Genomic DNA, 24,646 nt, shown 5'->3' with positions numbered 1-24,646 from the left:
AGCTCTACTACTGCCCCAAACTCTCCTACTGCCCCAAGCCCATCAACTGCCCCAAGCACGCCTACTGCCCCAAGCACTCCGACTTCTCCAATCTCTCTTACTGCCCCAAGATCTCCTACTCCCGCAGCTCTCCGACTCCCCCAGCTCTCCGACTCCCCCAAGCTCTCCTGCTCCCTCAAGCTCTCCTACTCCCCCAAGCTCTCCTACTCCCCGAATCTCTCCTACTCACCCAATCTCTCCTACTCCCCCAAGCTCTCCTACTGCCCCAAGCTGTCCTACTGCCCAAAGCTCTCCTACTGCCCCAAGATCTCCTTCTGCCCCACAGCTCTCCTACTGCCCCAAGCTCTTCTACTGCCCCAAGCTCTCTTCGTGCCCCAAGCTCTCCTACTCCCCCAGCTCTGCGACTCCCCCAGCTCTCCGACTCCCCCAAGCTCTCCTACTCCCCCAAGCTCTCCTACTCGCCCAAGCTCACCTACTCCCCCAATCTCTCCTACTCACCCAAGCTCTCCTACTCCGCCAAGCTCTCCTACTCCCCAAAGCTGTCCTACTCCCCCAAGCTGTCCTACTCCCCCAAGCTTTCCTACTCCCCCAGCTCTCCTACTCCCTCAAGGTCACCTACTACCCCAAGCTCTTCTGCTCCCCCAAGCTCTCCTACTCCCCGAAGTTCTCTTACTGCCCCAAGCTCTCCTACTGCCCCAAGCTCTCCTACCCTCCCAAGATCTACGACCACCCCAAGCTCTCCTACTCCCCCAAGATGTCCTACTCCCCCAAGCTGTCCTACTCCCCCAAGCTGTCCTACTCCCCCAAGCTGTCCTAATCCCCCAAGCTGTCCTACTCCCCCAAGCTCTCCTGCTCCCCCAAGCTCTCCTACTCCCCGAAGCTCTCCTACTCCCCCAAGCTCTCCTGCACCCTAAGCTCTCCTGCTCCCCCAAGCTCTCCTACTCCCCCAAGTTCTCCTACTCCCCCAAGCTCCCCTACCCCCCCAAGCTCTCCTACTCCCCAAAGCTCTCCTACTCCCCCAAGCTCTCCTACTCCCCTAAGCTCTCCTACTCTCCCAAGCTCTCCGACTCCCCCAAGCTCTCCTACTCCCCCAAGCTCTCCTACTCCCCCACGCTCTCCTCCTCCCCCAAGCTCTCCTACTCCCTCAAGCTCTCCTACACCCCCAAGCTCTCCTACTGCCCCAAGCTCTCCTACTGCCCCAAGCTCCCCTACTGCCCCAAGCTCTCCTACTGCGCCAAGCTCTCCGACTACCCCAGCTCTCCGACTCCCCCAAGCTCTCCTACTCCCCCAAGCTCTCCTACTCCCCCAAGCTCTCCTACTCCCCCAAGCTCCCCTACTCCCCCAAGCTCTCCTTATCCCCCAAGCTCTCCTACTCCCCCAAGCTCAACTACTCCCCCAAGCTCTCCTACTCCCCCAAGCTCTCCTACTCCCCCAAGCTCTCCTACTCCCCCAAGCTCTCCTACTCCTTCAAGCACTCCTATTCCCCAATCTCTCCTACTCCCCAAGCTCTCCTACTGCTTCAAGCTCTCCTACTGCCCCAAGCTCTCCTACTGCCCCAAACTCCCCTACTGCCCCAAGCTCTCCTGCTGCGCCACGCTCTCCGACTGCCCCAAGCTCTCCTTCTCCACAAGCTCTCCTACACTCGCAGCTCTCCGACTCCCCCAGCTCTCCGACTCCCCCAAGCTCTCCTACTCCCTCAAGCTCTCCTACTCCCCCAAATCTCCTACTCCCCCAATCTCTCCTACACACCCAATCTCTCCTACTCCCCCAAGCTCTCCTACTGCCCCAATATCTCCTACTGCCCCAAGCTCTCCTACTGCCCCAAGCTCTCCTTCTGCCCCACAGCTCTCCTACTGCCCCAAGCTCTCCTACTGCCCCAAGCTTTCTTACTGCCCCAAGCTCTCCTACTCCCCCAGCTCTCGGACTCCCCCAGCTCTCCGACTCCCCCAAGCTCTCCTACTCCCCCAAGCTCTCCTACTCCCCCAAGCTCTCCTACTCCCCCAATCTCTCCTACTCACCCAAACTCTCCTACTCCGCCAAGCTCTCCTACTCCCCGAAGTTCTCTTACTGCCCCAAGCTCTCCTACTGCCCCAAGCTCTCCTACCCCCCCAAGATCTACGACCACCCCAAGCTCTCCTACTCCCCCCAGATGTCCTACCCCCCCAAGCTGTCCTACTCCCCCAAGCTGTCCTACTCCCACAAGCTGTCCTACTCCCCCAAGCTGTCCTACTCCCCCAAGCTCTCCTGCTCCCCCAAGCTCTCCTACTCCCCCAAGCTCTCCTACTCCCCCAAGCTCTCCTGCACCCCAAGCTCTCCTGCTCCCCCAAGCTCTCCTACTCCCCCAAGCTCTCCTACTCCCCCAAGCTCTCCTACTCCCCCAAGCTCCCCTACCACCCCAAGCTCTCCTACTCCCCAAAGCTCTCCTACTCCCCCAAGCTCTCCTACTCCCCCAAGCTCTCCTACTCTCCCAAGCTCTCCGACTCCCCCAAGCTCTCCTACTCCCCCAAGCTCTCATACTCCCCCACGCTCTCCTCCTCCCCCAAGCTCTCCTATTCCCTCAAGCTCTCCTACTCCCCCAAGCTCTCCTACTCCACAAGCTCTCCTACTGCCCCAAGCTCTCCTACTGCCCCAATCTCTCCTACTGCCCCAAGCTCCCCTACTGCCCCAAGCTCTCCTACTGCGCCAAGCTCTCCGACTCCCCCAGCTCTCCGACTCCCCCAAGCTCTCCTACTCCCCCAAGCTCTCCTACTCCCCCAAGCTCTCCTACTCCCCCAAGCTCCCCTACTCCCCCAAGCTCTCCTAATCCCCCAAGCTCTCCTACTCCCCCAAGCTCAACTACTCCCCAAAGCTCTCCTACTCCCCCAAGCTCTCCTACTCCCCCAAGCTCTCCTACTCCCCCAAGCTCTCCTACTCCCACAAGCTCTCCTACTCCCCCAATCTCTCCTACTCCCCAAGCTCTCCTACTGCTTCAAGCTCTCCTACTGCCCCAAGCTCTCCTGCTGCCCCAAACTCCCCTACTGCCCCAAGCTCTCCTGCTGCGCCACGCTCTCCGACTGCCCCAAGCTCTCCTTCTCCACCAGCTCTCCTACTCCCGCAGCTCTCCGACTCCCCCAGCTCTCCGACTCCCCCAAGCTCTCCTACTCCCTCAAGCTCTCCTACTCCCCCAAGCTCTCCTACTCCCCCAATCTCTCCTACTGCCCCAAGCTCTCCTACTGCCCCAAGCTCTCCTTCTGCCCCACAGCTCTCCTACTGCCCCAAGCTCTCCTACTGCCCCAAGCTTTCTTACTGCCCCAAGCTCTCCTACTCCCCCAGCTCTCGGACTCCCCCAGCTCTCCGACTCCCCCAAGCTCTCCTACTCCCCCAAGCTCTCCTACTCCCCCAAGCTCTCCTACTCCCCCAAGCTCTCCTACTCCCCCAATATCTCCTACTCACCCAAGCTCTCCTACTCCGCCAAGCTCTCCGACTCCCCGAAGATCTCTTACTGCCCCAAGCTCTCCTACTGCCCCAATCTCTCCTACCCTCCCAAGATCTACGACCACCCCAAGCTCTCCTACTCCCCCAAGATGTCCTACTCCCCCAAGCTGTCCTACTCCCCCAAGCTGTCTTACTCCCACAAGCTGTCCTACACCCCCAAGCTCTCCGACTCCCCCAGCTCTCCGACTCCCCCAAGCTCTCCTACTCCCTCAAGCTCTCCTACTCCCCCAAGCTCTCCTACTCCCCCAATCTCTCCTACTCACCCAATCTCTCCTACTCCCCCAAGCTCTCCTACTGCTCCAAGCTGTCCTACTGCCCCAAGCTCTCCTACTGCCCCAAGCTCTCCTTCTGCCCCACAGCTCTCCTACTGCCCCAAGCTCTTCTACTGCCCCAAGCTCTCTTCGTGCCCCAAGCTCTCCTACTCCCCCAGCTCTCCGACTCCCCCAGCTCTCCGACTCCCCCAAGCTCTCCTACTCGCCCAAGCTCTCCTACTCGCCCAAGCTCTCCTACTCCCCCAATCTCTCCTACTCACCCAAGCTCTCCTACTCCGCCAAGCTCTCCTACTCCCCAAAGCTGTCCTACTCCCCCAAGCTGTCCTACTCCCCCAAGCTTTCCTACTCCCCCAGCTCTCCTACTCCCTCAAGCTCACCTACTACCCCAAGCTCTTCTGCTCCCCCAAGCTCTCCTACTCCCCGAAGTTCTCTTACTGCCCCAAGCTCTCCTACTGCCCCAAGCTCTCCTACCCTCCCAAGATCTACGACCACCCCAAGCTCTCCTACTCCCCCAAGCTGTCCTACTCCCCAAGCTGTCCTACTCCCCCAAGCTGTCCTACTCCCCCAAGCTGTCCTACTCCCCCAAGCTCTCCTGCTCCCCCAAGCTCTCCTACTCCCCCAAGCTCTCCTACTCCCCCAAGCTCTCCTGCACCCCAAGCTCTCCTGCTCCCCCAAGCTCTCCTACTCCCCCAAGTTCTCCTACTCCCCCAAGCTCCCCTACGCCCCCAAGCTCTCCTACTCCCCAAAGCTCTCCTTCTCCCCCAAGCTCTCCTACTCCCCTAAGCTCTCCTACGCTCCCAAGCTCTCCGACTCCCCCAAGCTCTCCTACTGCCCCAAGGTCTCCTACTGCCCCAACCTCTCCTACTGCCCCAAGCTCTCCTTCTGACCCACAGCTCTCCTACTGTCCCAAGCTCTCCTACTGCCCCAAGCTCTCCTACTGCCCCAAGCTCTCCTACTTTCCCAAACTCTCTGACTGCCCCAAGCTCTACTACTGCCCCAAACTCTCCTACTGCCCCAAGCCCATCAACTGCCCCAAGCACGCCTACTGCCCCAAGCACTCCGACTTCTCCAATCTCTCTTACTGCCCCAAGATCTCCTACTCCCGCAGCTCTCCGACTCCCCCAGCTCTCCGACTCCCCCAAGCTCTCCTGCTCCCTCAAGCTCTCCTACTCCCCCAAGCTCTCCTACTCCCCCAATCTCTCCTACTCACCCAATCTCTCCTACTCCCCCAAGCTCTCCTACTGCCCCAAGCTGTCCTACTGCCCAAAGCTCTCCTACTGCCCCAAGATCTCCTTCTGCCCCACAGCTCTCCTACTGCCCCAAGCTCTTCTACTGCCCCAAGCTCTCTTCGTGCCCCAAGCTCTCCTACTCCCCCAGCTCTGCGACTCCCCCAGCTCTCCGACTCCCCCAAGCTCTCCTACTCCCCCAAGCTCTCCTACTCGCCCAAGCTCACCTACTCCCCCAATCTCTCCTACTCACCCAAGCTCTCCTACTCCGCCAAGCTCTCCTACTCCCCAAAGCTGTCCTACTCCCCCAAGCTGTCCTACTCCCCCAAGCTTTCCTACTCCCCCAGCTCTCCTACTCCCTCAAGCTCACCTACTACCCCAAGCTCTTCTGCTCCCCCAAGCTCTCCTACTCCCCGAAGTTCTCTTACTGCCCCAAGCTCTCCTACTGCCCCAAGCTCTCCTACCCTCCCAAGATCTACGACCACCCCAAGCTCTCCTACTCCCCCAAGATGTCCTACTCCCCCAAGCTGTCCTACTCCCCCAAGCTGTCCTACTCCCCCAAGCTGTCCTAATCCCCCAAGCTGTCCTACTCCCCCAAGCTCTCCTGCTCCCCCAAGCTCTCCTACTCCCCGAAGCTCTCCTACTCCCCCAAGCTCTCCTGCACCCTAAGCTCTCCTGCTCCCCCAAGCTCTCCTACTCCCCCAAGTTCTCCTACTCCCCCAAGCTCCCCTACCCCCCCAAGCTCTCCTACTCCCCAAAGCTCTCCTACTCCCCCAAGCTCTCCTACTCCCCTAAGCTCTCCTACTCTCCCAAGCTCTCCGACTCCCCCAAGCTCTCCTACTCCCCCAAGCTCTCCTACTCCCCCACGCTCTCCTCCTCCCCCAAGCTCTCCTACTCCCTCAAGCTCTCCTACTCCCCCAAGCTCTCCTACTGCCCCAAGCTCTCCTACTGCCCCAAGCTCCCCTACTGCCCCAAGCTCTCCTACTGCGCCAAGCTCTCCGACTACCCCAGCTCTCCGACTCCCCCAAGCTCTCCTACTCCCCCAAGCTCTCCTACTCCCCCAAGCTCTCCTACTCCCCCAAGCTCCCCTACTCCCCCAAGCTCTCCTTATCCCCCAAGCTCTCCTACTCCCCCAAGCTCAACTACTCCCCCAAGCTCTCCTACTCCCCCAAGCTCTCCTACTCCCCCAAGCTCTCCTACTCCCCCAAGCTCTCCTACTCCCTCAAGCTCTCCTACTCCCCCAATCTCTCCTACTCCCCAAGCTCTCCTACTGCTTCAAGCTCTCCTACTGCCCCAAGCTCTCCTACTGCCCCAAACTCCCCTACTGCCCCAAGCTCTCCTGCTGCGCCACGCTCTCCGACTGCCCCAAGCTCTCCTTCTCCACAAGCTCTCCTACACTCGCAGCTCTCCGACTCCCCCAGCTCTCCGACTCCCCCAAGCTCTCCTACTCCCTCAAGCTCTCCTACTCCCCCAACTCTCCTACTCCCCCAATCTCTCCTACACACCCAATCTCTCCTACTCCCCCAAGCTCTCCTACTGCCCCAATATCTCCTACTGCCCCAAGCTCTCCTACTGCCCCAAGCTCTCCTTCTGCCCCACAGCTCTCCTACTGCCCCAAGCTCTCCTACTGCCCCAAGCTTTCTTACTGCCCCAAGCTCTCCTACTCCCCCAGCTCTCGGACTCCCCCAGCTCTCCGACTCCCCCAAGCTCTCCTACTCCCCCAAGCTCTCCTACTCCCCCAAGCTCTCCTACTCCCCCAATCTCTCCTACTCACCCAAACTCTCCTACTCCGCCAAGCTCTCCTACTCCCCGAAGTTCTCTTACTGCCCCAAGCTCTCCTACTGCCCCAAGCTCTCCTACCCTCCCAAGATCTACGACCACCCCAAGCTCTCCTACTCCCCCCAGATGTCCTACCCCCCCAAGCTGTCCTACTCCCCCAAGCTGTCCTACTCCCACAAGCTGTCCTACTCCCCCAAGCTGTCCTACTCCCCCAAGCTCTCCTGCTCCCCCAAGCTCTCCTACTCCCCCAAGCTCTCCTACTCCCCCAAGCTCTCCTGCACCCCAAGCTCTCCTGCTCCCCCAAGCTCTCCTACTCCCCCAAGCTCCCCTACCACCCCAAGCTCTCCTACTCCCCAAAGCTCTCCTACTCCCCCAAGCTCTCCTACTCCCCCAAGCTCTCCTACTCTCCCAAGCTCTCCGACTCCCCCAAGCTCTCCTACTCCCCCAAGCTCTCATACTCCCCCACGCTCTCCTCCTCCCCCAAGCTCTCCTATTCCCTCAAGCTCTCCTACTCCCCCAAGCTCTCCTACTCCACAAGCTCTCCTAATGCCCCAAGCTCTCCTACTGCCCCAATCTCTCCTACTGCCCCAAGCTCCCCTACTGCCCCAAGCTCTCCTACTGCGCCAAGCTCTCCGACTCCCCCAGCTCTCCGACTCCCCCAAGCTCTCCTACTCCCCCAAGCTCTCCTACTCCCCCAAGCTCTCCTACTCCCCCAAGCTCCCCTACTCCCCCAAGCTCTCCTAATCCCCCAAGCTCTCCTACTCCCCCAAGCTCAACTACTCCCCAAAGCTCTCCTACTCCCCCAAGCTCTCCTACTCCCCCAAGCTCTCCTACTCCCCCAAGCTCTCCTACTCCCACAAGCTCTCCTACTCCCCCAATCTCTCCTACTCCCCAAGCTCTCCTACTGCTTCAAGCTCTCCTACTGCCCCAAGCTCTCCTGCTGCCCCAAACTCCCCTACTGCCCCAAGCTCTCCTGCTGCGCCACGCTCTCCGACTGCCCCAAGCTCTCCTTCTCCACCAGCTCTCCTACTCCCGCAGCTCTCCGACTCCCCCAGCTCTCCGACTCCCCCAAGCTCTCCTACTCCCTCAAGCTCTCCTACTCCCCCAAGCTCTCCTACTCCCCCAATCTCTCCTACTGCCCCAAGCTCTCCTACTGCCCCAAGCTCTCCTTCTGCCCCACAGCTCTCCTACTGCCCCAAGCTCTCCTACTGCCCCAAGCTTTCTTACTGCCCCAAGCTCTCCTACTCCCCCAGCTCTCGAACTCCCCCAGCTCTCCGACTCCCCCAAGCTCTCCTACTCCCCCAAGCTCTCCTACTCCCCCAAGCTCTCCTACTCCCCCAAGCTCTCCTACTCCCCCAATATCTCCTACTCACCCAAGCTCTCCTACTCCGCCAAGCTCTCCGACTCCCCGAAGATCTCTTACTGCCCCAAGCTCTCCTACTGACCCAAGCTCTCCTACCCTCCCAAGATCTACGACCACCCCAAGCTCTCCTACTCCCCCAAGATGTCCTACTCCCCCAAGCTGTCCTACTCCCCCAAGCTCTCCTGCTCCCCCAAGCTCTCCTACTCCCCCAAGCTCTCCTACTCCCCCAAGCTCTCCTGCACCCCAAGCTCTCCTGCTCCCCCAAGCTCTCCTACTCCCCCAAGCTCTCCTACTCCCCCAAGCTCTCCTACTCCCCCAAGCTCCCCTACCACCCCAAGCTCTCCTACTCCCCAAAGCTCTCCTACTCCCCCAAGCTCTCCTACTCCCCCAAGCTCTCCTACTCTCCCAAGCTCTCCGACTCCCCCAAGCTCTCCTACTCCCCCAAGCTCTCATACTCCCCCACGCTCTCCTCCTCCCCCAAGCTCTCCTATTCCCTCAAGCTCTCCTACTCCCCCAAGCTCTCCTACTCCACAAGCTCTCCTACTGCCCCAAGCTCTCCTACTGCCCCAATCTCTCCTACTGCCCCAAGCTCCCCTACTGCCCCAAGCTCTCCTACTGCGCCAAGCTCTCCGACTCCCCCAGCTCTCCGACTCCCCCAAGCTCTCCTACTCCCCCAAGCTCTCCTACTCCCCCAAGCTCTCCTACTCCCCCAAGCTCCCCTACTCCCCCAAGCTCTCCTAATCCCCCAAGCTCTCCTACTCCCCCAAGCTCAACTACTCCCCAAAGCTCTCCTACTCCCCCAAGCTCTCCTACTCCCCCAAGCTCTCCTACTCCCCCAAGCTCTCCTACTCCCACAAGCTCTCCTACTCCCCCAATCTCTCCTACTCCCCAAGCTCTCCTACTGCTTCAAGCTCTCCTACTGCCCCAAGCTCTCCTGCTGCCCCAAACTCCCCTACTGCCCCAAGCTCTCCTGCTGCGCCACGCTCTCCGACTGCCTCAAGCTCTCCTTCTCCACCAGCTCTCCTACTCCCGCAGCTCTCCGACTCCCCCAGCTCTCCGACTCCCCCAAGCTCTCCTACTCCCTCAAGCTCTCCTACTCCCCCAAGCTCTCCTACTCCCCCAATCTCTCCCACTGCCCCAAGCTCTCCTACTGCCCCAAGCTCTCCTTCTGCCCCACAGCTCTCCTACTGCCCCAAGCTCTCCTACTGCCCCAAGCTTTCTTACTGCCCCAAGCTCTCCTACTCCCCCAGCTCTCGAACTCCCCCAGCTCTCCGACTCCCCCAAGCTCTCCTACTCCCCCAAGCTCTCCTACTCCCCCAAGCTCTCCTACTCCCCCAAGCTCTCCTACTCCCCCAATATCTCCTACTCACCCAAGCTCTCCTACTCCGCCAAGCTCTCCGACTCCCCGAAGATCTCTTACTGCCCCAAGCTCTCCTACTGACCCAAGCTCTCCTACCCTCCCAAGATCTACGACCACCCCAAGCTCTCCTACTCCCCCAAGATGTCCTACTCCCCCAAGCTGTCCTACTCCCCCAAGCTGTCTTACTCCCACAAGCTGTCCTACACCCCCAAGCTGTCCTACTCCCCCAAGCTCTCTTGCTCCCCCAAGCTCTCCTACTCCCCCAAGCTCTCCTACTCCCTCAAGCTCTCCTGCACCCCAAGCTCTCCTGCTCCCCCAAGCTCTCCTACTCCCCCAAGCTCTCCTACTCCCCCAAGCTCCCCTACCCCCCCAAGCTCTCCTACTCCCCAAAGCTCTCCTACTCCCCCAAGCTCTCCTACTCCCCCAACCTCTCCTACTCTCCCAAGCTCTCCGACTCCCCCAAGCTCTCCTACTCCCCCAAGCTCTCCTACTCCCCCACGCTCTCCTCCTCCACCAAGCTCTCCTATTCCCTCAAGCTCTCATACTCCCCCAATCTCTCCTACTCCACAAGCTCTCCTACTGCCCCAAGCTCTCCTACTGCCCCAAGCTCTCCTACTGCCCCAAGCTCCCCTACTGCCCCAAGCTCTCCTACTGCGCCAAGCTCTCCGATTCCCCCAGCTCTCCGACTCCCCCAAGCTCTCCTACTCCCCCAAGCTCTCCTACTCCCCCAAGCTCTCCTACTCCCCCAAGCTCCCCTACTCCCCCAAGCTCTCCTAATCCCCCAAGCTCTCCAACTCCCCCAAGCTCAAATACTCCCCCAAGCTCTCCTAATCCCCCAAGCTCTCCTACTCCCTCAAGCTCTCCTACTCCCCCAAGCTCTCCTACTCCCTCAAGCTCTCCTACTCCCCCAATCTCTCCTACTCCCCAAGCTCTCCTACTGCTTCAAGCTCTCCTACTGCCCCAATCTCTCCTACTGCCCCAAGCTCTCCTGCTGCGACACGCTCTCCGACTGCCCCAAGCTCTCCTTCTCCACCAGCTCTCCGACTCCCGCAGCTCTCCGACTCCCCCAAGCTCTCCTACTCCCTCAAGCTCTCCTACTCCCCCAAGCTCTCCTACTCCCTCAAGCTCTCCTACTCCCCCAAGCTCTCCTACTCCCCCAAGCTCTCCTACTCCCTCAAGCTCTCCTACTCCCCCAAGCTCTCCTACTCCCTCAAGCTCTCCTAGTCCCCCAATCTCTCCTACTCCCCAAGCTCTCCTACTCCCCCAAGCTCAACTATTCCCCCAAGCGCTCCTACTCCCCCAAGCTCTCCTACTCCCTCAAGCTCTCCTACTCCCCCAAGCTCTCCTACGCCCCCAATCTCTCCTAATCACCCAATCTCTCCTACTCCCCCAAGCTCTCCTACTGCCCCAATCTCTCCTACTGCCCCAAGCTCTCCTACTGCCCCAAGCTCTCCTTCTGCCCCACAGCTCTCCTACTGCCCCAAGCTCTCCTACTGCCCCAAGCATTCTTACTGCCCCAAGCTCTCCTACTCCCCCAGCTCTCGGACTCCCCCAGCTCTCCGACTCCCCCAAGCTCACCTACTCCCCCAAGCTCTCCTACTCCCCCAAGCTCTCCTACTCCCCCAATCTCTCCTACTCACCCAAGCTCTCCTACTCCGCCAAGCTCTCCTACTCCCCAAAGCTGTCTTACTCCCCCAAGCTGTCCTACTCCCCCAAGCTCTCCTACTCCCCCAGCTCTCCTACTCCCCCAAGCTCACCTACTACCCCAAGCTCTTCTGCTCCCCCAAGCTCTCCTACTCCCCCAAGTTCTCTTACTGCCCCAAGCTCTCTTACTGCCCAAGCTCTCCTACCCTCCCAAGATCTACGACCACCCCAAGCTCTCCTACTCCCCCAAGATGTCCTACTCCCCCAAGCTGTCCGACTACCCCAAGCAGTGCTACTCCCCCAAGCTGTCCTGCTCCCCCAAGCTCTCCTACTCCACAAGCTCTCCTACTGCCCCAAGCTCACCTACTGCCCCAAGCTCTCCTACTGCCCCAAGCTCCCCTACTGCCCCAAGCTCTCCGACTGCGCCAAGCTCTCCGACTCCCCCAGCTCTCCGACTCCCCCAAGCTCTCCTACTCCCCCAAGCTCTCCTACTCCCCCAAGCTCTCCTAGTCCCCCAAGCTCAACTACTCCCCCAAGCTCTCCTACTCCCCCAAGCTCTCCTACTCCCCCAAGCTCTCCTATTACCCCAAGCTCTCCTACTCCCCCAAGCTCTCCTACTCCCTCAAGCTCTCCTACTCCCCCAAGCTCTCCTACTCCCCAAGCTCTCCTACTGCTTCAAGCTCTCCGACTGCCCCAAGCTCTCCTACTGCCCCAAGCTCCCCTACTGCCCCAAGCTCTCCTGCTGCGCCAATCTCCCCTACTCCCCCAAGCTCTCCTACTCCCCCAAGCTCTCCTACTCCTCCAAGCTCAACTACTCCCCCAAGCTCTCCTACTCCCCAAAGCTCTCCTACTCCCCCAAGCTCTCCTATTACCCCAAGCTCTCCTACTCGGCCAAGCTCTCCTACTCCCTCAAGCTCTCCTACTCCCCCAAGCTCTCCTACTCCCCAAGCTCTCCTACTGCTTCAAGCTCTCCTACTGCCCCAAGCTCTCCTACTGCCCCAAGCTGCCCTACTGCCCCAAGCTCTCCTGCTGCGCCAAGCTCTCCGACTGCCCCAAGCTCTCCTTCACCACCAGCTCTCCTGCTCCCGCAGCTCTCCGACTCCCCCAGCTCTCCGACTCCCCCAAGCTCTCCTACTCCCCCAAGCTCTCCTACTCCCCCAATCTCTCCTACTCACCCAATCTCTCCTGCTCCCCCAAGCTCTCCTCCTGCCCCAAGCTCTCCTACTGCCCCAAGCTCTCCTACTGCCCCAAGCTCTCCTGCTGCGCCAAGCTCTCCGACTGCCCCAAGCTCTCCTTCTCCACCAGCTCTCCTACTCCCGCAGCTCTCCGACTACCCCAGCGCTCCGACTCCCCCAAGCTCTCCTACTCCCTCAAGCTCTCCTACTCCCCCAAGCTCTCCTACTCCCCCAAGCTCTCCTACTGCCCCAATCTCTCCTACTGCCCCAAGCTCTCCTACTGCCCCAAGCTCTCCTTCTGCCCCACAGCTCTCCTACTGCCCCAAGCTCTCCTACTGCCCCAAGCTTTCTTACTGCCCCAAGCTCTCCTACTCCCCCAGCTCTCGGACTCCCCTAGCTATCCGACTCCCCCAAGCTCTCCTACTCCCCCAAGCTCTCCTACTCCCCCAAGCTCTCCTACTCCCCCAATCTCTCCTACTCACCCAAGCTCTCCTACTCCGCCAAGCTCTCCTACTCCCCAAAGCTGTCTTACTCCCCCAAGCTGTCCTACTCCCCCAAGCTCTCCTACTCCCCCAGCTCTCCTACTCCCCCAAGCTCACCTACTACCCCAAGCTCTTCTGCTCCCCCAAGCTCTCCTACTCCCCCAAGCTCTCCTACTCCGCCAAGCTCTCCTACTCCCCAAAGCTGTCTTACTCCCCCAAGCTGTCCTACTCCCCCAAGCTCTCCTACTCCCCCAGCTCTCCTACTCCCCCAAGCTCACCTACTACCCCAAGCTCTTCTGCTCCCCCAAGCTCTCCTACTCCACCAAGTTCTCTTACTGCCCCAAGCTCTCCTACTCCCCAAGCTCTCCTACTGCTTCAAGCTCTCCTACTGCCCCAAGCTCTCCTACTGCCCCAAGCTCCCCTACTGCCCCAAGCTCTCCTGCTGCGCCAATCTCCCCTACTCCCCCAAGCTCTCCTACTCCCCCAAGCTCTCCTACTCCTCCAAGCTCAACTACTCCCCCAAGCTCTCCTACTCCCCAAAGCTCTCCTACTCCCCCAAGCTCTCCTACTCCCTCAAGCTCTCCTACTCCCCCAAGCTCTCCTACTCCCTCAAGCTCTCCTACTCCCTCAAGCTCTCCTACTCCCCCAAGCTCTCCTACTCCCTCAAGCTCTCCTAGTCCCCCAATCTCTCCTACTCCCCAAGCTCTCCTACTCCCCCAAGCTCAACTATTCCCCCAAGCTCTCCTACTCCCCCAAGCTCTCCTACTCCCTCAAGCTCTCCTACTCCCCCAAGCTCTCCTACGCCCCCAATCTCTCCTAATCACCCAATCTCTCCTACTCCCCCAAGCTCTCCTACTGCCCCAATCTCTCCTACTGCCCCAAGCTCTCCTACTGCCCCAAGCTCTCCTTCTGCCCCACAGCTCTCCTACTGCCCCAAGCTCTCCTACTGCCCCAAGCTTTCTTACTGCCCCAAGCTCTCCTACTCCCCCAGCTCTCGGACTCCCCCAGCTCTCCGACTCCCCCAAGCTCACCTACTCCCCCAAGCTCTCCTACTCCCCCAAGCGCTCCTACTCCCCCAATCTCTCCTACTCACCCAAGCTCTCCTACTCCGCCAAGCTCTCCTACTCCCCAAAGCTGTCTTACTCCCCCAAGCTGTCCTACTCCCCCAAGCTCTCCTACTCCCCCAGCTCTCCTACTCCCCCAAGCTCACCTACTACCCCAAGCTCTTCTGCTCCCCCAAGCTCTCCTACTCCCCCAAGTTCTCTTACTGCCCCAAGCTCTCTTACTGCCCAAGCTCTCCTACCCTCCCAAGATCTACGACCACCCCAAGCTCTCCTACTTCCCCAAGATGTCCTACTCCCCCAAGCTGTCCGACTACCCCAAGCAGTGCTACTCCCCCAAGCTGTCCTGCTCCCCCAAGCTCTCCTACTCCACAAGCTCTCCTACTGCCCCAAGCTCACCTACTGCCCCAAGCTCTCCTACTGCCCCAAGCTCCCCTACTGCCCCAAGCTCTCCGACTGCGCCAAGCTCTCCGACTCCCCCAGCTCTCCGACTCCCCCAAGCTCTCCTACTCCCCCAAGCTCTCCTACTCCCCCAAGCTCTCCTAGTCCCCCAAGCTCAACTACTCCCCCAAGCTCTCCTACTCCCCCAAGCTCTCCTACTCCCCCAAGCTCTCCTATTACCCCAAGCTCTCCTACTCCCCCAAGCTCTCCTACTCCCTCAAGCTCTCCTACTCCCCCAAGCTCTCCTACTCCCCAAGCTCTCCTACTGCTTCAAGCTCTCCGACTGCCCCAAGCTCTCCTACTGCCCCAAGCTCCCCTACTGCCCCAAGCTCTCCTGCTGCGCCAATCTCCCCTACTCCCCCAAGCTCTCCTACTCCCCCAAGCTCTCCTACTCCTCCAAGCTCAACTACTCCCCCAAGCTCTCCTACTCCCCAAAGCTCTCCTACTCCCCCAAGCTCTCCTATTACCCCAAGCTCTCCTACTCGGCCAAGCTCTCCTACTCCCTCAAGCTCTCCTACTCCCCCAAGCTCTCCTACTCCCCAAGCTCTCCTACTGCTTCAAGCTCTCCTACTGCCCCAAGCTCTCCTACTGCCCCAAGCTGCCCTACTGCCCCAAGCTCTCCTGCTGCGCCAAGCTCTCCGACTGCCCCAAGCTCTCCTTCACCACCAGCTCTCCTGCTCCCGCAGCTCTCCGACTCCCCCAGCTCTCCGACTCCCCCAAGCTCTCCTACTCCCCCAAGCTCTCCTACTCCCCCAATCTCTCCTACTCACCCAATCTCTCCTGCTCCCCTAAGCTCTCCTCCTGCCCCAAGCTCTCCTACTGCCCCAAGCTCTCCTACTGCCCCAAGCTCTCCTGCTGCGCCAAGCTCTCCGACTTCCCCAAGCTCTCCTTCTCCACCAGCTCTCCTACTCCCGCAGCTCTCCGACTACCCCAGCGCTCCGACTCCCCCAAGCTCTCCTACTCCCTCAAGCTCTCCTACTCCCCCAAGCTCTCCTACTCCCCCAAGCTCTCCTACTGCCCCAATCTCTCCTACTGCCCCAAGCTCTCCTACTGCCCCAAGCTCTCCTTCTGCCCCACAGCTCTCCTACTGCCCCAAGCTCTCCTACTGCCCCAAGCTTTCTTACTGCCCCAAGCTCTCCTACTCCCCCAGCTCTCGGACTCCCCTAGCTCTCCGACTCCCCCAAGCTCTCCTACTCCCCCAAGCTCTCCTACTCCCCCAAGCTCTCCTACTCCCCCAATCTCTCCTACTCACCCAAGCTCTCCTACTCAGCCAAGCTCTCCTACTCCCCAAAGCTGTCTTACTCCCCCAAGCTGTCCTACTCCCCCAAGCTCTCCTACTCCCCCAGCTCTCCTACTCCCCCAAGCTCACCTACTACCCCAAGCTCTTCTGCTCCCCCAAGCTCTCCTACTCCCCCAAGCTCTCCTACTCCGCCAAGCTCTCCTACTCCCCAAAGCTGTCTTACTCCCCCAAGCTGTCCTACTCCCCCAAGCTCTCCTACTCCCCCAGCTCTCCTACTCCCCCAAGCTCACCTACTACCCCAACCTCTTCTGCTCCCCCAAGCTCTCCTCCTCCACCAAGTTCTCTTACTGCCCCAAGCTCTCCTACTCCCCAAGCTCTCCTACTGCTTCAAGCTCTCCTACTGCCCCAAGCTCTCCTACTGCCCCAAGCTCCCCTACTGCCCCAAGCTCTCCTGCTGCGCCAATCTCCCCTACTCCCCCAAGCTCTCCTACTCCCCCAAGCTCTCCTACTCCTCCAAGCTCAACTACTCCCCCAAGCTCTCCTACTCCCCAAAGCTCTCCTACTCCCCCAAGCTCTCCTATTACCCCAAGCTCTCCTACTCGGCCAAGCTCTCCTACTCCCTCAAGCTCTCCTACTCCCCCAAGCTCTCCTACTCCCCAAGCTCTCCTACTGCTTCAAGCTCTCCTACTGCCCCAAGCTCTCCTACTGCCCCAAGCTGCCCTACTGCCCCAAGCTCTCAAGCTGCGCCAAGCTCTCCGACTGCCCCAAGCTCTCCTTCACCACCAGCTCTCCTGCTCCCGCAGCTCTCCGACTCCCCCAGCTCTCCGACTCCCCCAAGCTCTCCTACTCCCCCAAACTCTCCTACTCCCCCAATCTCTCCTACTCACGCAATCTCTCCTGCTCCCCCAAGCTCTCCTCCTGCCCCAAGCTCTCCTACTGCCCCAAGCTCTCCTACTGCCCCAAGCTCTCCTGCTGCGCCAAGCTCTCCGACTGCCCCAAGCTCTCCTTCTCCACCAGCTCTCCTACTCCCGCAGCTCTCCGACTACCCCAGCGCTCCGACTCCCCCAAGCTCTCCTACTCCCTCAAGCTCTCCTACTCCCCCAAGCTCTCCTACTCCCCCAATCTCTCCTACTCACCCAATCTCTCCTACTCCCCCAAGCTCTCCTACTGCCCCAATCTCTCCTACTGCCCCAAGCTCTCCTACTGCCCCAAGCTCTCCTTCTGCCCCACAGCTCTCCTACTGCCCCAAGCTCTCCTACTGCCCCAAGCTTTCTTACTGCCCCAAGCTCTCCTACTCCCCCAGCTCTCGGACTCCCCTAGCTCTCCGACTCCCCCAAGCTCTCCTACTCCCCCAAGCTCTCCTACTCCCCCAAGCTCTCCTACTCCCCCAATCTCTCCTACTCACCCAAGCTCTCCTACTCCGCCAAGCTCTCCTACTCCCCAAAGCTGTCTTACTCCCCCAAGCTGTCCTACTCCCCCAAGCTCTAGTACTCCCCCAGCTCTCCTACTCCCCCAAGCTCACCTACTACCCCAAGCTCTTCTGCTCCCCCAAGCTCTCCTACTCCACCAAGTTCTCTTACTGCCCCAAGCTCTCTTACTGCCCAAGCTCTCCTACCCTCCCAAGATCTACGACCACCCCAAGCTCTCCTACTCCCCCAAGATGTCCTACTCCCCCAAGCTGTCCTACTACCCCAAGCTGTCCTACTCCCCCAAGCTGTCCTACTCCCCCAAGCTGACCTACTCCCCCAAGCTCTCCTACTCACCCAAGCTGTCCTACTCCCCCAAGCTGTCCTACTCCCCCAAGCTCTCCTACTCCCCCAACCTCTCCTACTCCCCCAAGCTCTCCTACTCCCCCAAGCTCTCCTACTCCCCCAAGCTCTCCTACTCCGCAAGCTCTCCTACTCCCCCAAGCTCTCCGACTCTCCCAAGCTCTCCTACTCCCCCAAGCTCTCCTACTCCCCCAAGCTCTCCTACTCTCCCAAGCTCTCCTACTCCCCCAAGCTCTCATATTCCCTCAAACTCTCCTACTGCCCCAAGCTCCCCTACTGCCCCAAGCTCTCCTACTTCGCCAAGCTCTGCGACTGCCCCAAGCTCTCCTTCTCCACCAGCTCTCCGACTCCCCCAGCTCTCCGACTCCCCCAAGCTCTCCTACTCCCCCAAGCTCTCCTACTCCCCCAAGCTCTCCTACTCCCCCAATCTCTCCTACTCCCCCAAGCTCTCCTACCCAGCCAAGCTCTCCTACTCCCCCAAGCTCTCCTACTCCCCCAAGCTGTCCTACTCCCCCAAGCTCTCCTACTCGCGCAATCTCTCCGACTCACACAAGCTCTCCTACTGCCCCATGTCTCCTACTGCCCAAGCTCTCCTACTGCCCCAAGCTCTCCTTCTGACGCACAGCTCTCCTACTGTCCCAAGCTCTCCTACTGCCCCAAGCTCTCCAACTGCCTCAAGCTCTCCTACTTTCCCAAACTCTCTGACTGCCCCAAGCTCTCCTACTGCGACAAACTCTCCTACTGCCCCAAGCCCTCCTACTGCCCCAAGCCCTCCTACTGCCCCAAGCACTCCGACTTCTCCAGCTCTCTTACTGCCCCAAGCTCTCCTACTCCCGCAGCTCTCCGACTCCCCCAGATCTCCGACTCCCCCAAGCTCTCCTACTCCCTCAAGCTCTCCTACTCCCCCAAGCTCTCCTACTCCCCCAATCTCTCCTACTCACCCAATCTCTCCTACTCCCCCAAGCTCTCCTGCTGCCCCAAGCTCTCCTACTGGCCCAAGCTCTCCTTTTGCCCCAAAGCTCTCCCACTGCCACAAGCTCTCCTACTGCCCCAAGCTCTCTTATTGCCCCAAGCTCTCCTACTCCCCCAGCTCTCCGACTCCCCCAGCTCTCCGACTCCCCAAACCTCTCCTACTCCCCCAAGCTCTCCTACTCCCCCAAGCTCTCCCACTCCCCCAATCTCTCCTACTCACCCAAGCTCTCCTACTCCGCCAAGCTCTCCTACTCCCCAAAGCTGTCCTACTCCCCCAAGCTGTCCTACTCCCCGAAGCTCTCCTACTCCCCCAGCTCTCCTACTCCCCCAAGCTCACCTACTATCCCAAGCTCTTCTGCTCCCCCAAGCTCAAATACTCCCCCAAGCTCTCCTAATCCCCCAAGCTCTCCTACTCCCTCAAGCTCTCCTCCTCCCCCAAGCTCTCCTACTCCCCCAAGCTCCCCTACTCCCCCAAGCTCTCCTAATCCCCCAAGCTCTCCAACTCCCCCAAGCTCAAATACTCCCCCAAGCTCTCCTAATCCCCCAAGCTCTCCTACTCCCTCAAGCTCTCCTACTCCCCCAAGCTCTCCTACTCCCTCAAGCTCTCCTACTCCCCCAATCTCTCCTACTCCCCAAGCTCTCCTACTGCTTCAAGCTCTCCTACTGCCCCAAGCTCTCCTACTGCCCCAAACTCCCCGACTGCCCCAAGCTCTCCTGCTGCGACACGCTCTCCGACTGCCCCAAGCTCTCCTTCTCCACCAGCTCTCCGACTCCCGCAGCTCTCCGACTCCCCCAAGCTCTCCTACTCCCTCAAGCTCTCCTACTCCCCCAAGCTCTCCTACTCCCTCAAGCTCTCCTACTCCCCCAAGCTCTCCTACTCCCCCAAGCTCTCCTACTCCCTCAAGCTCTCCTACTCCCCCAAGCTCTCCTACTCCCTCAAGCTCTCCTAGTCCCCCAATCTCTCCTACTCCCCAAACTCTCCTACTCCCCCAAGCTCAACTATTCCCCCAAGCTCTCCTACTCCCCCCAGCTCTCCTACTCCCTCAAGCTCTCCTACTCCCCCAATCTCTCCTAATCACCCAATCTCTCCTACTCCCCCAAGCTCTCCTACTGCCCCAATCTCTCCTACTGCCCCAAGCTCTCCTACTGCCCCAAGCTCTCCTTCTGCCCCACAGCTCTCCTACTGCCCCAAGCTCTCCTACTGCCCCAAGCTTTCTTACTGCCCCAAGCTCTCCTACTCCCCCAGCTCTCGGACTCCCCCAGCTCTCCGACTCCCCCAAGCTCACCTACTCCCCCAAGCTCTCCTACTCCCCCAAGCTCTCCTACTCCCCCAATCTCTCCTACTCACCCAAGCTCTCCTACTCCGCCAAGCTCTCCTACTCCCCAAAGCTGTCTTACTCCCCCAAGCTGTCCTACTCCCCCAAGCTCTCCTACTCCCCCAGCTCTCCTACTCCCCCAAGCTCACCTACTACCCCAAGCTCTTCTGCTCCCCCAAGCTCTCCTACTCCCCCAAGTTCTCTTACTGCCCCAAGCTCTCTTACTGCCCAAGCTCTCCTACCCTCCCAAGATCTACGACCACCCCAAGCTCTCCTACTCCCCCAAGATGTCCTACTCCCCCAAGCTGTCCGACTACCCCAAGCAGTGCTACTCCCCCAAGCTGTCCTGCTCCCCCAAGCTCTCCTACTCCACAAGCTCTCCTACTGCCCCAAGCTCACCTACTGCCCCAAGCTCTCCTACTGCCCCAAGCTCCCCTACTGCCCCAAGCTCTCCGACTGCGCCAAGCTCTCCGACTCCCCCAGCTCTCCGACTCCCCCAAGCTCTCCTACTCCCCCAAGCTCTCCTACTCCCCCAAGCTCTCCTAGTCCCCCAAGCTCAACTACTCCCCCAAGCTCTCCTACTCCCCCAAGCTCTCCTACTCCCCCAAGCTCTCCTATTACCCCAAGCTCTCCTACTCCCCCAAGCTCTCCTACTCCCTCAAGCTCTCCTACTCCCCCAAGCTCTCCTACTCCCCAAGCTCTCCTACTGCTTCAAGCTCTCCGACTGCCCCAAGCTCTCCTACTGCCCCAAGCTCCCCTACTGCCCCAAGCTCTCCTGCTGCGCCAATCTCCCCTACTCCCCCAAGCTCTCCTACTCCCCCAAGCTCTCCTACTGTTCCAAGCTCAACTACTCCCCCAAGCTCCCCTACTCCCCAAAGCTCTCCTGCTGCCCCAAGCTCTCCTGCTGCGCCAAGCTCTCCGACTGCCCCAAGCTCTCCTTCACCACCAGCTCTCCTGCTCCCGCAGCTCTCCGACTCCCCCAGCTCTCCGACTCCCCCAAGCTCTCCTACTCCCCCAAGCTCTCCTACCCCCCAGTCTCTCCTACTCACCCAATCTCTCCTGCTCCCCCAAGCTCTCCTCCTGCCCCAAGCTCTCCTACTGCCCCAAGCTCTCCTACTGCCCCAAGCTCTCCTGCTGCGCCAAGCTCTCCGACTGCCCCAAGCTCTCCTTCTCCACCAGCTCTCCTACTCCCGCAGCTCTCCGACTACCCCAGCGCTCCGACTCCCCCAAGCTCTCCTACTCCCTCAAGCTGTCCTACTCCCCCAAGCTCTCCTACTCCCCCAAGCTCTCCTACTGCCCCAATCTCTCCTACTGCCCCAAGCTCTCCTACTGCCCCAAGCTCTCCTTCTGCCCCACAGCTCTCCTACTGCCCCAAGCTCTCCTACTGCCCCAAGCTTTCTTACTGCCCCAAGCTCTCCTACTCCCCCAGCTCTCGGACTCCCCTAGCTCTCCGACTCCCCCAAGCTCTCCTACTCCCCCAAGCTCTCCTACTCCCCCAAGCTCTCCTACTCCCCCAATCTCTCCTACACACCCAAGCTCTCCTACTCCGCCAAGCTCTCCTACTCCCCAAAGCTGTCTTACTCCCCCAAGCTGTCCTACTCCCCCAAGCTCTCCTACTCCCCCAGCTCTCCTACTCCCCCAAGCTCACCTACTACCCCAAGCTCTTCTGCTCCCCCAAGCTCTCCTACTCCCCCAAGCTCTCCTACTCCGCCAAGCTCTCCTACTCCCCAAAGCTGTCTTACTCCCCCAAGCTGTCCTACTCCCCCAAGCTCTCCTACTCCCCCATCTCTCCTACTCCCCCAAGCTCACCTACTACCCCAAGCTCTTCTGCTCCCCCAAGCTCTCCTACTCCACCAAGTTCTCTTACTGCCCCAAGCTCTCCTACTCCCCAAGCTCTCCTACTGCTTCAAGCTCTCCTACTGCCCCAAGCTCTCCTACTGCCCCAAGCTCCCCTACTGCCCCAAGCTATCCTGCTGCGCCAATCTCCCCTACTCCCCCAAGCTCTCCTACTCCCCCAAGCTCTCCTACTCCTCCAAGCTCAACTACTCCCCCAAGCTCTCCTACTCCCCAAAGCTCTCCTACTCCCCCAAGCTCTCCTATTACCCCAAGCTCTCCTACTCGGCCAAGCTCTCCTACTCCCTCAAGCTCTCCTACTCCCCCAAGCTCTCCTACTCCCCAAGCTCTCCTACTGCTTCAAGCTCTCCTACTGCCCCAAGCTCTCCTACTGCCCCAAGCTGCCCTACTGCCCCAAGCTCTCCTGCTGCGCCAAGCTCTCCGACTGCCCCAAGCTCTCCTTCACCACCAGCTCTCCTGCTCCCGCAGCTCTCCGACTCCCCCAGCTCTCCGACTCCCCCAAGCTCTCCTACTCCCCCAAACTCTCCTACTCCCCCAATCTCTCCTACTCACCCAATCTCTCCTGCTCCCCCAAGCTCTCCTCCTGCCCCAAGCTCTCCTACTGCCCCAAGCTCTCCTACTGCCCCAAGCTCTCCTGCTGCGCCAAGCTCTCCGACTGCCCCAAGCTCTCCTTCTCCACCAGCTCTCCTACTCCCGCAGCTCTCCGACTACCCCAGCGCTCCGACTCCCCCAAGCTCTCCTACTCCCTCAAGCTCTCCTACTCCCCCAAGCTCTCCTACTCCCCAAATCTCTCCTACTCACCCAATCTCTCCTACTCCCCCAAGCTCTCCTACTGCCCCAATCTCTCCTACTGCCCCAAGCTCTCCTACTGCCCCAAGCTCTCCTTCTGCCCCACAGCTCTCCTACTGCCCCAAGCTCTCCTACTGCCCCAAGCTTTCTTACTGCCCCAAGCTCTCCTACTCCCCCAGCTCTCGGACTCCCCTAGCTCTCCGACTCCCCCAAGCTCTCCTACTCCCCCAAGCTCTCCTACTCCCCCAAGCTCTCCTACTCCCCCAATCTCTCCTACTCACCCAAGCTCTCCTACTCCGCCAAGCTCTCCTACTCCCCAAAGCTGTCTTACTCCCCCAAGCTGTCCTACTCCCCCAAGCTCTCCTACTCCCCCAGCTCTCCTACTCCCCCAAGCTCACCTACTACCCCAAGCTCTTCTGCTCCCCCAAGCTCTCCTACTCCAGCAAGTTCTCTTACTGCCCCAAGCTCTCTTACTGCCCAAGCTCTCCTACCCTCCCAAGATCTACGACCACCCCAAGCTCTCCTACTCCCCCAAGATGTCCTACTCCCCCAAGCTGTCCTACTACCCCAAGCTGTCCTACTCCCCCAAGCTGTCCTACTCCCCCAAGCTGACCTACTCCCCCAAGCTCTCCTACTCACCCAAGCTGTCCTACTCCACCAAGCTGTCCTACTCCCCCAAGCTCTCCTACTCCCCCAACCTCTCCTACTCCCCCAAGCTCTCCTACTCCCCCAAGCTCTCCTACTCCCCCAAGCTCTCCTACTCCGCAAGCTCTCCTACTCCCCCAAGCTCTCCGACTCTCCCAAGCTCTCCTACTCCCCCAAGCTCTCCTACTCCCCCAAGCTCTCCTACTCTCCCAAGCTCTCCTACTCCCCCAAGCTCTCATATTCCCTCAAACTCTCCTACTGCCCCAAGCTCCCCTACTGCCCCAAGCTCTCCTACTTCGCCAAGCTCTGCGACTGCCCCAAGCTCTCCTTCTCCACCAGCACTCCGACTCCCCCAGCTCTCCGACTCCCCCAAGCTCTCCTACTCCCCCAAGCTCTCCTACTCCCCCAAGCTCTCCTACTCCCCCAATCTCTCCTACTCCCCCAAGCTCTCCTACCCAGCCAAGCTCTCCTACTCCCCCAAGCTCTCCTACTCCCCCAAGCTGTCCTACTCCCCCAAGCTCTCCTACTCGCGCAATCTCTCCGACTCACACAAGCTCTCCTACTGCCCCATGTCTCCTAATGCCCCAAGCTCTCCTACTGCCCCAAGCTCTCCTTCTGACGCACAGCTCTCCTACTGTCCCAAGCTCTCCTACTGCCCCAAGCTCTCCAACTGCCCCAAGCTCTCCTACTTTCCCAAACTCTCTGACTGCCCCAAGCTCTCCTACTGCCACAAACTCTCCTACTGCCCCAAGCCCTCCTACTGCCCCAAGCCCTCCTACTGCCCCAAGCACTCCGACTTCTCCAGCTCTCTTACTGCCCCAAGCTCTCCTACTCCCGCAGCTCTCCGACTCCCCCAGATCTCCGACTCCCCCAAGCTCTCCTACTCCCTCAAGCTCTCCTACTCCCCCAAGCTCTCCTACTCCCCCAATCTCTCCTACTCACCCAATCTCTCCTACTCCCCCAAGCTCTCCTGCTGCCCCAAGCTCTCCTACTGGCCCAAGCTCTCCTTTTGCCCCAAAGCTCTCCCACTGCCACAAGCTCTCCTACTGCCCCAAGCTCTCTTATTGCCCCAAGCTCTCCTACTCCCCCAGCTCTCCGACTCCCCCAGCTCTCCGACTCCCCAAACCTCTCCTACTCCCCCAAGCTCTCCTACTCCCCCAAGCTCTCCTACTCCCCCAATCTCTCCTACTCACCCAAGCTCTCCTACTCCGCCAAGCTCTCCTACTCCCCAAAGCTGTCCTACTCCCCCAAGCTGTCCTACTCCCCGAAGCTCTCCTACTCCCCCAGCTCTCCTACTCCCCCAAGCTCACCTACTATCCCAAGCTCTTCTGCTCCCCCAAGCTCTCCTACTCCCCCAAGTTCTCTTACTGCCCCAAGCTCTCCTACTGCACCAAGCTCTCCTACCCTCCCAAGATCTACGACCACCCAAGCTCTCCTACTCCCCCAAGATGTCCTACTCCCCCAAGCTGTCCTACTCCCCCAAGCTGTCCTACTCCCCCAAGCTGTCCTACTCCCCCAAGCTCTCCTTCTCCCCCAAGCTCTCCTGCTCCCCCAAGCTCTCCTACTCCCCCAAGCTCTCCTACTCCCCCAAGCTCCCCTACTCCACCAAGCTCTCCTACTCCCCAAAGCTCTCCTACTCCCCCAAGCTCTCCTACTCCCCCAAGCTCTCCTACTCTCCCAAGCTCTCCTACTCCCCCAAGCTCTCCTACTCCCCCAAGCTCTCCTACTCCCCCAAGCTCTCCTATTCCCTCAAGCTCTCCTACTCCCCCAAGCTCTCCTACTCC

The sequence above is a fragment of the Pristiophorus japonicus genome, chromosome 24, assembly GCF_044704955.1.
Source record: "Pristiophorus japonicus isolate sPriJap1 chromosome 24, sPriJap1.hap1, whole genome shotgun sequence".
NCBI lineage: Eukaryota > Metazoa > Chordata > Chondrichthyes > Pristiophoridae > Pristiophorus > Pristiophorus japonicus.
Note: the sequence above shows the minus strand (reverse complement) of the source record.